This window comes from Bubalus bubalis, chromosome 3 (assembly GCF_019923935.1).
Source record: "Bubalus bubalis isolate 160015118507 breed Murrah chromosome 3, NDDB_SH_1, whole genome shotgun sequence".
NCBI classification, from domain to species: domain Eukaryota; kingdom Metazoa; phylum Chordata; class Mammalia; order Artiodactyla; family Bovidae; genus Bubalus; species Bubalus bubalis.
In genome coordinates, this window is record NC_059159.1 from 90,232,040 (window position 1) to 90,249,330 (window position 17,291).

General features: G+C 41.9%; 1 protein-coding gene across 1 annotated transcript in view; it reads left to right on the plus strand.

Moving 5' to 3' along the window:
- Positions 1–17,291, plus strand: part of BNC2 (basonuclin 2) — a 479,630-nt gene that overhangs the window by 74,818 nt on the left and 387,521 nt on the right. The window lies entirely within an intron of this gene.

A 17,291-nucleotide genomic window follows, 5' to 3' on the forward strand; every position in this document is an offset into this window, starting at 1 on the left:
AGGGTCACAGGGCATTTACAATCACTAGGCTATGGGAAATAAAATTCCAGGTCTGCTGTACCAAAGCTTATTTAAAACTCATGTTTACCTAGTGGTAACTGGTACAAAAGTATTTTTTCTATCTGAGCCCCTCTTAAGTAGGTATCTTAGAAATACATGATCAATGAAATTGCTGCAAAATAGATTTATGTTCCAAAGGCTCTTAGCATTACGAACCTTCGTAGGTTCCATTTAAGTATTTTTTCATGCAAAAAGCAGATTGCTGTCAACTGTGTTAGGACACAATGGGCTTTACTTTTGAGCTCTCCATTTCCAGTTAGAGGACAGAAGCTGTGCTCCTTCCCGTATGCCTGTGCCAGAAAGGTGAGCGCACGTGCGTGTGTGCGTGCACACTAGACTAGATGATATTTTCTTAGTATCCTCTAGAAGCAGAGTTTTAGGGGAAAACGGAGCCTTTTGTCCCCCTCTGCTGTGGTTGATCTGAAGTCTTTTTTGTTACTGATAATGGTGATTGTAGGGAAAGAATGTTTTCCTCCACCCTTCAAGGGTCCCTGGATGGGTCTGATATTAAACAGATTAACAGGAGATTAACAAATTATTTTTAAACAGGAGAAAAGCATACAGATACATTTAATATAAATTTTATGGGACATGGGAACTTTGATAAGGAAATGAAGACCCAAAGCAACAGACTTGAGTATTTCATGCTAGATTTTTGAAGAGTGCGCAGTTGTGGAGGGATATGGTAGGGTAAGGAGGGGGTCATTGTAGTAAACTGGGGAAAGACCCAGCAAGGCTTGATAGTGAGGATTCTTTCCTGCATCCCTTTGTGTTCGGAGATAAGATGCTTCTTTCCTCTGGGCATAGGGAGGGCGCCTGGCATTATGAGGGTTTTATGGCCTGTCCCAGGGAAGAAAGATGAGGGCAAGGTCAGAGTAACCTTTTTCTGCTGTTTTCTCAGACTCCTTAAGCTTAAGAGATTCAGTATACCATGGTGCTTTATTTTGTGGTTCTGAAGTCCATCAGGATACTACGGTTAATAGTTTGAATGCAAAAATAGAATTTGGGGAAATAAAGTTCTTTAAAACAAAACAGATTCTCACAAGAGAACCTCTGTGATCATTATAGATTATTGCTTCTTCTGGATCTAACATTGAGAGTTTGATTGTGACTTTACTGAGCTTTTCCAAAGGATTTTAAGTATTTTTGCTATAGCTGTCAATTGAGATTTTGCTCAAGAAGTTTGAATTTGTCTATAAATACAGTGGGATTAACTTTTCTAGGCTCCAGTTCCTATCTTGTTTCTGCCCCAAAGAATTAGTTACTTTTCTGTAGAAAAGGGTAGTTCAAACAGTCTGTCAGGAATTAAGAAAAAACTAGAAGGAAATGTCATTAGTTGTGCCTCTGGTTGCTGGAATTGTAACTAATGTTTGCTTCTTTATGCTTTCTACACTTTTGAGATTTTCTGTAGCTGAGAGTATATTGTTTATAGAATCAGAGGGAGAAAAAAAATATATGTATGTGTTTTGTATATGATATATACATATAGCATATCTGTATATGGTATATATACATATTCTAGCTGCATTTGTTATACTTCAGGAGTCAAACATTGCCCTTTTAATTGCAGATACAGGAACCTTGGTTCTGGACAATAAAAAAACACGGCCCTGTTGATGATGGTATAGCTTTCAGAGCTACCTGCTGTTTGAATTGGTACATACAGGCATGGACCACCTTCTCAAGGGGTTTGTTGGTGAGCAAAGGAAGCAGCTGTGTTTACAACTTACATGGTGGAAAGGGCTCACCATTGCTGTTACTGTCACGTGCTTCTTTGGTTTCTGCCTCCCATGTGTATGTTCTGGGGGCATAGCCATAGTTTCTGTAATGCCCCTTCAGTGTGTTTGTGCAATGGAAGTGAGTTCATAGGACAGGATGGTGGGGAGAATTGCGATAATTTCAGAATTTTCTCTTATTACGTCTGTATAGTTTAGTGGAGAATATAAAATAGCATAAAATGAGTACCTCCTGCTGGATAGATGCGTTCAGGATTTGCTTGTAATTCATACAGTCCTTTGGAAAAGGCAATGGCACCCCACTCCAGTACTCTTGCCTGGAAAATCCCATGGATGGAGGAGCCTGGTAGGCTGCAGTCCATGGGGTCGCTAGAGTGCGACACGACTGAGCGACTTCACTTTCACTCTTCACTTTCATGCATTGGAGAAGGAAATGGCAACCCACTCCAGTGTTCTTGCCTGGAAAATCCCATGGATGGAGGAGCCTGGTGGGCTGCAGTCCATGGAGTCGCTAAGAGTCGGACACGACTGAGCAACTTCACTTTCACTTTTCACTTTCATGCATCAGAGAAGGAAATGGCAACCCACTCCAGTGTTCTGCTTGCAGCATCTCAGGGATGGGGGAGCCTGATGGGCTGCCGTCTATGGGGTCACACAGAGTCAGACACGACTGAAGCGACTTAGCAGCAGCAGCAGCAGCAGCATATAGTCCTTAGTGTAGTTTTGAATGTTACTTCGAGTTGGAGGAATTTCTTTGAACCATAACATGTTACATGTTATGTAACCATGTAACATGTTACATGGAAAAATTATGTAGAAGACGTATACAGAGTGAAGTAAGCCAGAAAGAAAAACACCAATACAGTATACTAACGCATATATATGGAATTTAGAAAGATGGTAACAATAACCCTGTGTACGAGACAGCAAAAGAGACACTGATGTATAGAACAGTCTTATGGACTCTGTGGGAGAGGGAGAGGGTGGGAAGATTTGGGAGAATGGCATTGAAACATGTAAATATCATGTATGAAATGAGTCGCCAGTCCAGGTTCGATGCACGATACTGGATGCTTGGGGCTGGTGCACTGGGACGACCCAGAGGGATGGAATGGGGAGGGAGGAGGGAGGAGGGTTCAGGATGGGGAACACATGTATACCTGTGGCGGATTCATTTTGATATTTGGCAAATCTAATACAGTTATGTAAAGTTTAAAAATAAAATAAAATTAAAAAAAAAAAAAAAAGAAAAAAAAAGAAAAAAAAAAAAACTGCTTTGTTACTTTTTTAAAAATTTAGTTTTTTTTTTAATTGGAAGATAATTACTTTACAATATTTTGATGGTTTCTGCTGTACATCAACATGAGTCACTCATAGGTATACATACGTCTCCTCTCTCTTAAACCTCCTTCCCACATGCTGTGTTACTTTTTAATTGTGATCTTGGGTCTAGTACTTTCGCCCTCTGAACTTTGTTACCTTCATCTGTAAAATGGGCATACTAATGACACCTTCCATTATGATAATTGTGGGGATTTATGAAAATATTTTGTAAATCCATGTATGTTTCTTTTATTGACTAAGCTACTTTTGGCAAACTACCTAAATTTCAGTAGAGGTGATTTGGATCAAATCCTTGACTTCACAGCCCAAAACCAAACTGCCTTTATCCATTCTCCTTGAAAGAGGAGAGGTCAAAGATGTATGATTTTAATTTTATTTTTGTGAGAGGCTGTGGTGACTCGAACCCCCCACAGCTTCCATTAAAAAAAACTCAAAAAGAGCTATTCATTTTCTTTTTCTAATTACTTGGCAGAAATTCAGAATTGAAAGAGAGAAACAAGTAACAACCAACCTTTGCCTCAACAAAAGGGATTCTTGGGTCCTGAAGACCAGAGAAATGAGCAGGAATGCTCAGGGTGAGTTTGGGTGGATTGCAGAACCTGGGTAGTAATTACTTTCACTGAGCTAAAACTTTAAATTAATACACAGAAGCAGTTCAGTTCAGTTCAGTTCAGTCGCTCAGCTGTGTCTGACTTTTTGCTACTCCATGAACTGCAGCATGCCAGGCCTCCCTGTCCATCACCAACTCCTAGAGTTTACTCAAACTCACGTCCATTGAGTCAGTGATGCCATCCAACTATCTCATCCTCTGTCGTCCCCTTCTACTGCCTTCGATCTTTCCCAGCATCAGGGTCTTTTCAAATGAGTCAGTTCTTTGCATCAGGTGGCCAAAGGATTGGAGTTTCAGCTTCAACATCAGTTCTTCCAATGAATATTCAGGACTGATTTCCTTTAGGATAGACTGGTTGGATCTCCTTGCAGTCCAAGGGACTCTCAAGAGTCTTCTACAACACCACAGTTCAAAAGCATCAATTCTTTGGCACTCAGCTTTCTTCACAGTGCAACCCTCACATCCATACATGACCACTGGAAAAACCATAACCTTGACTAGTTGGACCTTTGTTGGCAAAGTAATGTTGCTGCTTTTTAATATGCTGTCTAGGTTGGTCATAGCTTTTCCTCCAAAGAGCAAGCATATTTTAATTTCATGGCTGCAGTCACCATCTGCAGTGATTTTGGAGCCCTAAAATATAAAGTCTGCCACTGTTTCCACTGTTTCTCCTCCATCTATTTGCCATGAAGTGATGGGACCGGATGACATGATCTCAGTTTTCTGAATGTTGAATTTTAAGCCAACTTTTTCACTCTCCTCTTTCACTTTCATTAAGAGGCTCTTTAGTTCTTCTTTGCTTTCTGCCATAAGTGTGGTGTCATCTGCATATCTGAGGTTATTGATATTTCTACTGGCAATCTTGATTCCAGCTTGTGCTTCATCCAGTCCAGCATTTTGCATGATGTTCTCTGCCTATAGGTTAAATAAGCAGAGTGACAATATACCGCCTTGATGTATTCCTTTTCCTATTTGGAACCAGTCTGTTGTTCCATGTCCAGTTCTAACTGTTGCACAGAAGCAGAGCCAGATGAAAATTCAGATTTGGACCTCTTCCCTTCCTCTGCATGGTTGTCCCCCACTTTCTTTCTGGAGGCAGTCTTCTCTTTTGTGAGATAGCCTTTCTTCCCTTCCTGGGACTTCACATGGATTTACATGCCCAACCCTGGCAGACTCAGGTTGTAACTCAGACCCTTTTGCTTTGGTTGTCTTTGACAACTCTTGGTAGGGACATATGACTTTTAGATCAGCCAGCTTTCCAGTAGAAAGAAGCCCTGGTTCTTTTAAGAGTTTTCAATTAGATGCCAGGTGTTGATAGATTCAGTTTATTTTGGGGTTCACATTTCTAGAATTGGCAAGCTTTAGCTCTTGGATTTTTGTGACACTTATCAAATATGTGCCTTGGGGGGCCAAGGAGGTTTTATTTTAAAGCTAATATGTTCATTTCAGTTCAGTCGCTCAGTTGTGTCCTACTCTTTGCGACCCAATGAACCACAGCATGTCAGGCCTCCCTGTCCATCTCCAACTCCCAGAGTCTACCCAAACCCATGTCCATTGAGTTGGTGATGCCATCCAACCATTTCATCCTCTGTCGTCCCCTTCTCCTCCTGCCCTCAGTCTTCCCCAGCATCAGGGTCTTTTCAAATGAGTCAGCTCTTTGCATCAGGTGGCCAAAGTATTGGGGCTTCAGCTTCAGCATCGGTCCTTCCAATGAATACCCAGGACTGATATGCTTTAGGATGGACTGGTTGGATCTCCTTGCTGTCTATGGGGCTCTCAAAGAGTCTTCTCCAACATCACAGTTCAAAAGCATCAATTCTTCAGTGCTCAGCTTTCTTTCTAGTCCAACTCACACATCCATACATGACTACTGGAAAAACCATAGCCTTGACTAGACGGACCTTTGGGGACAAAGTAATGTCTCTGCTTTTTAATATGCTATCTAGGTTGGTCATAGCTTTTCTTCCAAGGAGCAAGCATCTTTTATTTATTTTTTATTTTTTTATTTTTTTTTTGAGCAAGCGTCTTTTAATTTCATGGCTGCAATCACCATCTGCAGTGATTTTGGAGCCCCCCAAAATAAAGTCTGACACTGTTTCCACTGTTGCCTCATCTATTTGCCATGAAGTGATGGGACCAGATGCCATAATGTTAGTTTGCTGAATGTTGAGCTTTAAGCCAACTTTTTCACTCTCCTCTTTCACTTTCATCAAGAGGCTCTTTCTGCCATAAGGGTGGTGACATCTGCATATCTGAGGTTATTGATGTTTCTCCCAGCAATCTTCATTCCAGCTTGTGCTCCCTCCAGCATTTCTCACGATGTACTGTGCATATAAGTTAAATAAGCAAGGTGACAATATACAGCCTTGATGTACTCCTTTTCCTACTTGGACTAGATCTGATAGAGTGAGTGCCTGATGAACTATGGACGGAGGTTTGTGACATTGACAGAAATCAAGACCATCCCCAAGAAAAAGAAATGCAAAAAAGGAAAATGGCTGCCTGAGGAGGCCTTACAAATAGCTGTGAAAAGAAGAGAAGAGAAAAGCAAAGGAGAAAAGGAAAGATATACCCATTTGAATGTAGAATTCCAAAGAATAGCAAGGAGAGATAAGAAAGCCTTCCTCAGGAATCAATGCAAAGAAATAGAGGAAAACAGTAGAATGGGAAAGACTAGAGATCTCTTCAAGAAAATTAGAGATAACAAGAGATCATTTTATGCAAAGATGGGCTCAATAAAGGACAGAAATGGTATGGACCTAACAGCAGCAGAAGATATTAAGAAGAGGTGGCAAGAATACACAGAAGAACTGTACAAAAAAGATCTTCACGACTCAGATAATCACGATGTTGTGATCACTCACACTCACCTAGAGCCAGACATCCTGGAATATGAAGTCAAGTGGGCCTTAGGAAGCATCGCTACGAACAAAGCTAGTGGAGGTGTTGGAATTCCAGTTGAGCTATTTCAAATCCTAAAAGATGATGCTGTGAAAGTGCTGCACTCAATACACCAGCAAATCTGGAAAACTCAGCAGTGGCCACAGGACTGGAAAAGGTCAGTTTTCATTCCAATCCCAAAGAAAGGCAATGCCAAAGAATGCTCAAACTACCGCACAATTGCACTCATCTCACACGCTAGTAAAGTAATGCTCAAAATTCTCCAAGCCAGGCTTCAGCAATACGTGAACCGTGAACTTCCAGATGTTCAAGCTGGTTTTAGAAAAGGCAGAGGAACCAGAGATCAAATTGCCAACATTTGCTGGATCCTCGAAAAAGCAAGAGAGTTTCAGAAAAACATCTATTTCTGCTTTATTGACTATGCCAAAGCCTTTGACTGTTTGGATCACAATAAACTGTGGAAAATTCTGAAAGAGATGGGAATACCAGAGCACCTGACCTACCTCTTGAGAAACCTATATGCAGGTCAGGAAGCAACAGTTAGAACTGGACACGGAACAACAGACTGGTTCCAAATAGGAAAAGGAGTACGTCAAGGCTAACATGTTGATTGTTAATAATTTTCTAGTGTGCGGTGGTATAAATCACTGTAAAGCTGTATGCCATTTAGTGACATGGATTGGGAGGGGCATGCGTATATTTATATTTTCAGGTGATTGTCAAATCTGTAATACTTGAGAATTTATTCATTCTACAACCCTCTCAGACCCAAACCATCTATTATGTAGTGGAAAAATGGTATAACTAGAGACATGATACTTACTAACACATTAAGACTATGAATGGACTTAAACTCAAGTTTTCTGAGTTCAAGTTTAGTGGATCAGAAGAGTTGCTACCTTATGGGATTTAGAGAGAATGACATTAAGCGTGTCTGTTTCGAGTGTTGAGAACAGTAACTAACGAAGGGAAAGACTTAACAAATGAAAGCCACTTTTTATTATTGCTGTCATTACGACCACCACATTGTGCAAGATTGTCAAGCAGTTCTTTGGTGTGTGCCATGCTGGAGAAGTTCATCTTTTGCTACTACATTGAAGCAAGTGCTCAACTTACGGCTCTATGTAAGGAAAATTCCACAAAGCGTCTATACTTTTGATTTCCATAAAGACTTAGGAGGAAATTCCCTGGCAGTACAGTGGTTAGGACTCTGTGCTTTGACTGCTGAGGGTCTGGATTCAATCCTTGGTCAGGGAACTAAGATCCCACAAGGTGCACTGCTGCTGCTGCTAAGTCGCGTCAGTCGTGTCTGACTCGGTGCGACCCCATGGACTGCAGCCCACCAGGCTCCACCATCCCTGGGATTCTCCAGGCAAGAACACTGGAGTGGGTTTCCATTTCCTTCTGCAATGCATGAAAGTGAAAAGTGAAAGTGAAGTCGCTCAGTCGTGTCCAACTCTTAGCGACCCCAGGGACTGCAGCCACCTGGCTCCTCAGTCCATGGGATTTCCCAGGCAAGAGTACTGGAGTGGGGGGCCACTGCCTTCTCTGCACAAGGTGTGGGGCACTGCCAGAACAAATGGAAAAAAAAAACCTCATGGAAAGCATTGGTAGAATATAGTTGAATGGTAATTTGGAATCCTAATTTTGAATTTTGTACATTGTGTCATTCATGGATTGATTTGGAGAAGGAAATGGCAACCCACTCCAGTATTCTTGCCTAGAGAATCCTGTGGACAGAGGAGACTGGTGGGCTACGGGGTCGCACAGAATCGGACACGACTGAAGACACTTGGCAGCAGCAGCAGCATGGATTGATTGGTGAAGAAAGTGGCAACTCACTCCAGTATTCTTGCCTGGAAATCCCATGCACATAAGAGCCTGGTGGGCCATAATCCATGGGGTTGCAAAGACTCGGACACAACTTAGTGACTAAACAACAACCGTATGGGTTGATTATATTTCCAACATACAAAAATTTGGCAAACGTGATTCTGTCAAAGTTCATCCTCTTAAACCAACAGGGATTCCCTGGAATCATGATTCATTTTGCATCAGTCTCCGTGTTTCCTTAGCCATCTACATGGAATATGTAATATTTCAAGTATTTAAATTTCCTAATCCTTTCAGCACAGGGCTTTAAGTTGGAAGACTTTAGTTATGAAATCTATTCTGATGTAATTATTTAAAAGATCCGACTTTTGAGGAATTTATCTTATGGCACAGGAGTATACTTACAATATGTTAGTTGAAAAGAGATAGATATAAAAGTATAAATATTATGACCCCAACTGGCATATAAAAAGGTAGATATATTAACAACAAATACTGGAAGGTAATATATAAATGAGTAAATAATAGTGTTATCTGTTCTCTTGGTAGATTAATAGCAAGTATGTTTTTAAAACTTTTACAAATTGTAAACTTTCTTTGAATTAACCTGCAATTCACTTCTTTAAAAAAATTTTTTTTTTTATTTATTTGGCTTTGCTGAGTTTTAGTTGTGGCATGCGGAATCTAGTTCCCTGAGCAGGGATGGAACTCAGGCCCTCTGCATTGAGATTGTGCAGTCTTAGCCACTGGACCAGCAGGGAAGTCCTTGAAGCTCACTTCTTAAACTTTGTATAAATTAAGAAGAAAGACATTGTCAGTTGTAGAGGAGAGCATGGCCACCCACTCCAATATTCTTGCCTCCAGTATCTCATGGACAGAGGAGCCTGGTGGGCTGCAGTCCATGGGGTCGCAAAAGAGTTGGACATTACCGAACCGACTTAGTGTGCACTCCAGGTAGTGATTAATGCCAGCTTGTGTCGTACTAGCTCGACTCTGGGTTTGGTGTGCTTGCTGTCTCTCAGGTAGTGTAGCTGAGTAGAAAGAGTGTGGCTGCTGGAGCCAGGTGAGCCTGGTTTTTACCCTGTTGCCTTCATTTAAGAGCTTTGGGATTGGGGAAGTTGCTTCTCTGAACTTTAGCTCTCATTAAATCAGCAATGCTCTGTCCTTTTTAAGGTTTCTTATTTCTGAAAGTGGCTTTCTCTTGGAGGTACTCAGTAAATACTAGCCTTTTTCTCCTCCCATCCATTATCCTCATTTCCCAATGCCATAAGGATCAGTTCAGGGAGTAACGGGACTTGGAAAAAAGTTTTAGTTTCATATTAACATTTTCAGTGGGCTTCCCTGGTGGCTCAGTGTTAGAATCCGCCTGCTAATGCAGGAGACATGGGTTAAATCCCTGGGTTGGGAAGATCCACTGGAGAAGGGAATGGCAACCCACACGAGTATTCTTGCCTGGGAAATCCCATGGACTGAAGAGCCTGATGGGCTATAGTCCATGGGGTCACAAAAAGTCAGACACAACTTGGCGACTAAACAGCAAGAGCAGCAAGCATTTTCAGTGGTTTACCTTTTCGGTCATCTTTTTTACTGTACAAGTCTTGGTTTCTGTGAGTCTCACATCCTTGGGAACCAAACTCATGACAATCAGGAAGTGTCTTTCTGCAAGGGGTGAGAAAACGGAGCAACCCTAAATGGTGGTGCGCTCTCTGGAGCAGCGTGAGAGCGTGTCAGCCTGGGAACGCTGAGCAGCAGCCTCCCCATCCACCTCCCCCTGGCAGGCACACAGAGGGTGTGGAGACGACTCTGGGGCTGAGAGAGGGTTTGTAATTGCATGGCCGTCTGGCCTGCCCTGAGCATTCTCTTCCCTTCCAGGATTCCTGTAATTGTCATCAGATGGCTCAGTCTCCCAAACGTTTCCGTTATTGCAGTGACTTCTGGAGTGTGTTTAAGGGGGAAAGAAACCAGCCAGAATTAGCAGTCATCATTTGTTTGTGTCTGTTCTGTTGTATGTAGACGTGTGCAGGGCAGGCATCTCTGGAGTATAGAGACACTGGTCAGATGTACAGTCCTTGCCATCTTCTCTAGTGCCTTCCTGCTGCTTTTGCTATTGCTTTTCCTCCTGTGCTACTCGAAAGGAAAACAAAATTGATAAATGATGAAGGAAGGGGTCCTATTTTCAACTCTAGTCTGTTATTCTTTTGGTCTCTTTATTTCTGGGGACAGTTATACAACATTGCATCTTTCCTGGGTGCAAGTCTTCAAGAGGTTAGGAGTTGGACAGTGAATAAGCCCTGTAATGAAAGATTCCAAGTCTTGGGCATGGAGGAAACGAGGCATTTGAGACAGACTTTGAATTTCAACTGATAGAGTTTGAATGACAGAAATGATAGCGTTAATTGGCAAAGCAGATGTTCAGGTGGAAAGAACAGTGATAGGAGAGATGAGATGATTTGGAGCGGTGAATAGGATGCAGTTGAGCTTCAAAACAAAAACTTTGTAAATTTCCCTTCGTTCTTTGAAGAGGGGTCAGCCTAATTCCAATTTTAGGCTGAATGCTATCTGTAAAAGCATAGAAGGAATGGCTCATGCCCTCAGACCCACTCTGAGTCTTTCAAGGTAGTATTTGAATTTACCTTCATCATAAGCCTGCAACTGAAAACCTAACTATAGGAAGATATCTTGTCTCAGTAATTTTTTTTTTTATTCAGGTAATCTCCTGTCCTTCCTGCTTTGCTAAGAAGGAAAGAATTGCCTAAATGAAAAAGGACAGCTAATTTTTTAAAAAATGAAAATGGAGTGATCGCCACATCTAAACCTATGTGTTTTTCCACCCCCTTGTTCCCTAAGCAGAGCCTGAGTACACAGGTTTAGGTTGGATATGATTGCTCAACTAGATAATTTTGGGAAGTGTACAATTGAAGAGAACTAAAACAGTTTCTTCTGATTCATGCTGTTGGCTGAGAAATTGTGCTTTTGAAAAGCTACTTTGCTCTGCTGGCTCTTACTTACTTAACGAGTGAAGTAGTTCATTGTATTCTGGTACCCCTGTTTGTGTGGTGGTGGACTGTTCTCTAAACTCACAGGGACCCAGCTCTAGAGAGTCGTGTGAACCATTTCACATTTGTCATATGCCTCTTGTACCATAATTGTATTAAATACTGATGCTTACCCTGAAACCCATTCTACCTCTTTCTTCCCAAGTAGCCAGACATGGGAGATGGGTCCAAGATAGCTCATGATTAATATAAAAACCTAAGTCATGATCATTTCTTCCCCCTTAGGAACTGTTGATCTGATAGCAGGCATGTGACTAAGTTCTGGCCAGTAATTTATAAGAGGAAGTGTGCTAGACAAAGGTAGTGAAAGTTACCCATCTGGAAGGAGAGACAAATTCCTGCTTGGAATTTGTCAGTGAGGCTTAGTGAGGTAGTGAGCAGACTCAGGGGGCTGAGCATGGCAACAGGAAAGGCAGAGCTGGTGTCCTTGACACTTAGCCCACATCTGCTGCTCCTGACTTGTTCTGTGAGAGAACTCATTGTTTCAGCTCTTACAATCAGGACCTTCTATTACCTGAGGCCACCCTGATTTCTAGCGCATAAAATGTATCTATGCATTTATCATGTCCCTTCCGGTATTTTCCGTGTGATTTGGAAAGTAGTTCTATTTTAAAATCTTTTTTAAAAACTAAATTTTTTTTTTTTGTCCATGCTGCATGGCATGTGGGATGGTTAATTTCCTGACCGGGGATCAAACCCATACCCCCTGCCTTGGAAGCGAAGAGTCTTAACCACTGTACTGCCAGGGAAGTCCCCTGGAAAGTAGTTTTTTATAATCTGTAATTTAAATCACACTGTATATCATTTAAAGTAGTTTCTATTTAAGGCATGAGAGACAGGTCCCTCTTTTTGATGGGAAACTAAAACTGTTCCCAAGGCAAGCGCGCAGCTACCGGTGAAGTCATCTTATGGACCATCTTGTCTTTACCACGAGGTACCCATCACGATGTGATGGGACAAACATTTTTGGGTTTGGTTTGTATTAGTTCTGCCCCAAATCTGAAAGTGTTAGAGGAGAGCTACTTGATTACTCTGAGTCATACTGAATTAGGTTTGTCCAGTTTCTAGGAGTCAGTGTTTCACTCCTTTCAGTGACCGTGTCCTTCTACTTTCTGTGGACAGTAGACATGTTAGTGAAGAAGTTTTAGAGAACTTGACCTGTGGAGAGAAACCTTTTGAGTTCAAAGACTTGTGAAAGTCCCTTGGACAGCAAGAAGATCAAACCAGTCAATCTTCCGGGAGATCAACCGTGAATATTCACTGAAAGGACTGATGCTGAAGCTGAAGCTCCAGTATTTTGGTAATCTGATGCAAACGGACAACTCATTGGAAAAATCCCTGATGCTGGGAAAGATTGAGGGCAGAAGAAGAGAGAGTCAGAGGATGAGATGGGAAGAGAGAGTCAGAGGATGAGATGGCTGGACGGCATCAGCGATGCAGTGGACATGAACGTGGGCAAACTCCGGGAGGTGGTGAGGGACAGAGAGGCCTGGCCTGCTGCAGTCTGTGGGGTCACAAAGAGCCCGACACGACTGGACTACTGAACAACGACAACAATCTGCTTCTCTGCTTACTCTCTGCATGCCCTTGGACACATTATATGACTTGCCTGTGCTTCAGTATGCTTCTGTAAAATGGAGACTATACTGGTACTTGTACCATGAGAATTCTCTTGTGTCATGAGAATTCTATGAGATTTAAGAAAATCTCGTATAATAATGCCTGATGCCTACTAAGTATATGTTTGATAGGATAGTATCTAGTTGAATTTTTCAAAGTACTTTTTAAAATGTGTTTCTCCTTTGTCTCTCAGAACCATCTGATGAAGGAGGAAGTATCATTAACCCTATTTTATAGGGTACTGTGTTAGAATGTAACTTTGTTACTAGTGATAGAATTGGGATTATAATCTAGATCTCTCCTCTAATATGTTGTACCTGACCCTGAATTGGGTCTTTAGGAAGTGACTTCCCTGGTGGCTCAGACGGTAAAGCGTCTGTCTACAATGTGGGAGACCTGGGTTCGATCCCTGGGTCGAGAAGATCCCCCGGAGAAGGAAATGGCAATCCACTCCAGTACTATTGCCTGGAAAATCCCATGGACAGAGGAGCCTGGTAGGCTACAGTCCATGGGGTCGCAAAGAGTCGGACACGACTGAGCGACTTCACTTTCTGTTTTTGTGATCTTATTAATTAGAAGGTGTAGACGGGAAGGGCATAAATTCCTGTTGGTTAAATCTGACCCAGTGGTGAGCCAGATCATTCGTTCTAAAATTACTTGTTTACTTGTTAAACAAAGGTATTTCTCACTTTGCATGCTTCCAGTACGGACAGCGTTCAGTTGTTGTGATTAATTAACATGGACCCTCCATCAGCACAGCTTACATTTTGGTTATTATGTTACATTAACAGCGTATTAAAGTACAGCCAGCACGTCCTGTTGTTTGGTTCGTGAACAGACAGCAAAGGGCAGAGCTGTGCTGCCTCCTCGTCTCCCAGAGATAAACTCATGTGACATTTTGTGAAAATGGATAATTCAAAGAGGGAATTGGCGGACAAAGATCAAAGTGCAGCAAAGAAATGTGAAGTGCTAACTCTGGAAGTGAAATTTGAACCTTTCCTAAATCGAGTTCTAGGAAAACAAGCTGACTGCAGGCGTGTCAACGCTGCCGCTGTTCTAGAGCCTCTGTGTATGCAGCCAGAGGAGTTAGGGAAGAGGAAGTTGCTACGTAAATTAGAAAAGAGATTGTGACAAAAAGGATGAACGCATAACAGAGGAAAAGATGCTGGTGGAAAACGTCCTTTTAAAGAGAACTCCTCAGAGATACTGCAGGACAATGAAAACAGAAGGGCTAAAATGTTGGAAGCTAATCCAGACTTAGACAGGAAAATGCCGGTACAAAAGATGCTCATTTGATGTTTTAAATTATACAGTGAGAAGAAGGCAGCACTGTTCAAACTACTCAGACTGCTCTTGATGCTTTTTTTTCCGATAAAGAAATAAAATGCTTTAATTCTCAAGTTTCTAATGTTTTAAATTACAGTGTAGTAAAATGAATGTTTTGCTTTTTTCATCTTCCTATGTAACTGCTTTTTAGTGTTTTTGACAAAAAATGTTACAGATCATAGAGAAGCTAGAATTTTTCTGTTTGTTATTAAGGTTGCTCTGCTTGGTTTCAGCTTGCACGGTCATGTTTATCATCTTGTATTAGTGTGCAGGGCAAGGGCTGCCATTGTTTATTGAGCCAAGTGGGCGCTCTTGTAAGTGCTGGGGGTGCAGTGAGATAGCGACGCCTTATGAAACATCATTCCAACAAAAATTTATTGACTATCTGCCATGGACCAGGTTGCATACACACTTGGATAAAAGTAGTTCTTTTTCCCTAAGAATTCACATTTCAGTTGATCAATGAGAGACAAGAGCATTCATTATATCACAATATATGCATGCTTTCTTTGAAAGCAGTGATAGGGAAATAACTTACTAACTTATCTGCCTGGGAGTGTGAAGGTTGAGAGAAGACGGAAGACAGCCCAGAGGACTCAGTGGCTAATATGGAAAAGCTGTTTAAGAGCCGAACAGTGGTTAAGACATTTCTGCACCGAGTATGCAGGGAATTTTAAAAAGTTGGTTGCTGCTGGAATGTGGAAGGCATGATAGGGGACAGATCAGCAATGCTGAGTACTTGTAGGCAATGGGAAACCCTTGGGATTTCTCTGTAATTTCTTTCAAATTAAGGTATAATTTATACACACTAAAATTGACCTATTTTAGTGCATCATTTAGTGTGTTTGATCTTAGTCTTGTAACCATCACCGCAATCAAGATGAAGAACATTTACAGCACCTCCTCAGTGCTCCTGAGTGACTAACCCCTCCTCCCAACCCCAGCCCCTGGCAGCCACTGACCTGTTTTCTGTCCTTAAAAATTTGCCTTTCCCAGAACATGATATAAATGTAATCCTACAGTATGTAACCTTTTAAGTCTGGCTTCTTTCGCTTAGAATAATAGTTTTGAGATTGATCCATGTTGTTGCATGTGACAAAAAAGTGCCTTTGGGTTGTAAGCAGGAGAATTACATGTGAGATTTAATTCGAGGATGAATTTGAGAGAATGGAAACCAGAGGCTTGCACTGTAATTTAGCAAGGTGCTGATGGAAGGGAGTTGCAATCAAGAGGTGGGAGTACCAGACCACCTTACCTGTCTCCTGAGAAACCTGTATTCACGTCAAGAAGCAACAGTTAGAACTGGACATGGAACAACTGACTAGTTCCAAATTGGAAAAGGAGTATGACAAGGCTGTATATTGTCATCCTGCTTATTTAATTTATAAGCAGAGTACACCATGAGAAATGCTGGGCGGGATGGATCACAAGCTGGAATCAAGATTGCCGGGAGAAATATCAACCACCTCAGATGTGCAGATGACACCACTCTAATGACAGAAAGTGGAGAGGAACTAACGAGCCTCTTGATGCGGGTAAAAGAGGAGAGCAAAAAAACTGGCTTTAACGTCAACATTTAGAAAACTAAGATCATGGCATTTAGTCCCATTTCTTCATGGCAGATAGAAGGGGAAAAAGTGACATTTTATTTTCTTGGGCTCCAAAATCACTGCAAATGGTGACTGCAGCCATGAAATTAGAAGACACTTGCTCCTTGAAAGGAAAGCTATGACAAATCTAGGTGCATTAAAAAGCAGAGATATCAGTTTGCTGATGAAGGTCTGTATAATCAAAGGTATGGTTTTTCTTGTAGTCAGGTATGGATGTGAGAGTTGGATCATAAAGAAGACTGAGTGCCAAAGAACTAATGTTTTCAAATTGTGGTGCTAGAGAAGACTCTTGAGAGTCCCTTAGATTGCAAGGTTTGATGCTGAAACTCCAATTCTTTGGCCACCTGATGGGAAGAGCCAAGTCATTGGAAAAGACCCTGTTGCCTGGAAAGACTGAGGGCAGGAGGAGAGGAGGCAGCAGGTGATGAGGATGGTTATATAGCATCACCAACTCAATGGATGTGAGTTTGAGCAAACTCCAGAGACAGTGGAGGACAGAGGAGCCTGGTGTGCTGCAGTCCATGGGGTCTCAAAGAGTTGGACACGACTGAGCAACTAAACAGCAACAGCAGTCCCTGGCCTAGGAAGGGAACCACCCTGAAAAGTGATAGGCAGAGTTGCTTGCCCCTCTGAGGAAGAGCTTTTCAGAAAGGTGATTCACCACACAGATGCTCATACCCAAAAGGTATTGGGTACAAAATTTGCCCATAGCCATAATTACAACTAACAGAGCTCTTCATCCTTAGGCAGTTCCATGAGGTAGAGTGTTTTTCTCGTGTCTCACAGATGGGGAAACTGAGGTACAGAGAGGTCAAGTAACTTTCCCAAAGTCAAAAACACTTGCAGAGCTGGAATTCACACCCAGGTCGTCCGGCTCAAGTCCGTACTCTTTCATAGGAACATGAGGTCTTTGAGTTCTAGGATGCCAGCTCTGGGAATTATTTCATTTCATGGTTAAGAAGGATAGAGTTTAGAGTTGCTCTGAGGCGACTCACTGAGCATTGCAGACAGTGATGGAGACAGGACTAGTTTCCCTCTGCCCGGGGCTCTTGCCATTCTTGCAGTTTTGGTACCTTTGTCTCGGTTGCGTGTCAGTTTCATATTAGTGAAGAATAACTATGCTGACATAGGCAGACTGGCAAAATTTGTGTTTAATTCCTTGCTTTTCCTTAGCCTCGGCTGTCTCTTGTCTGGG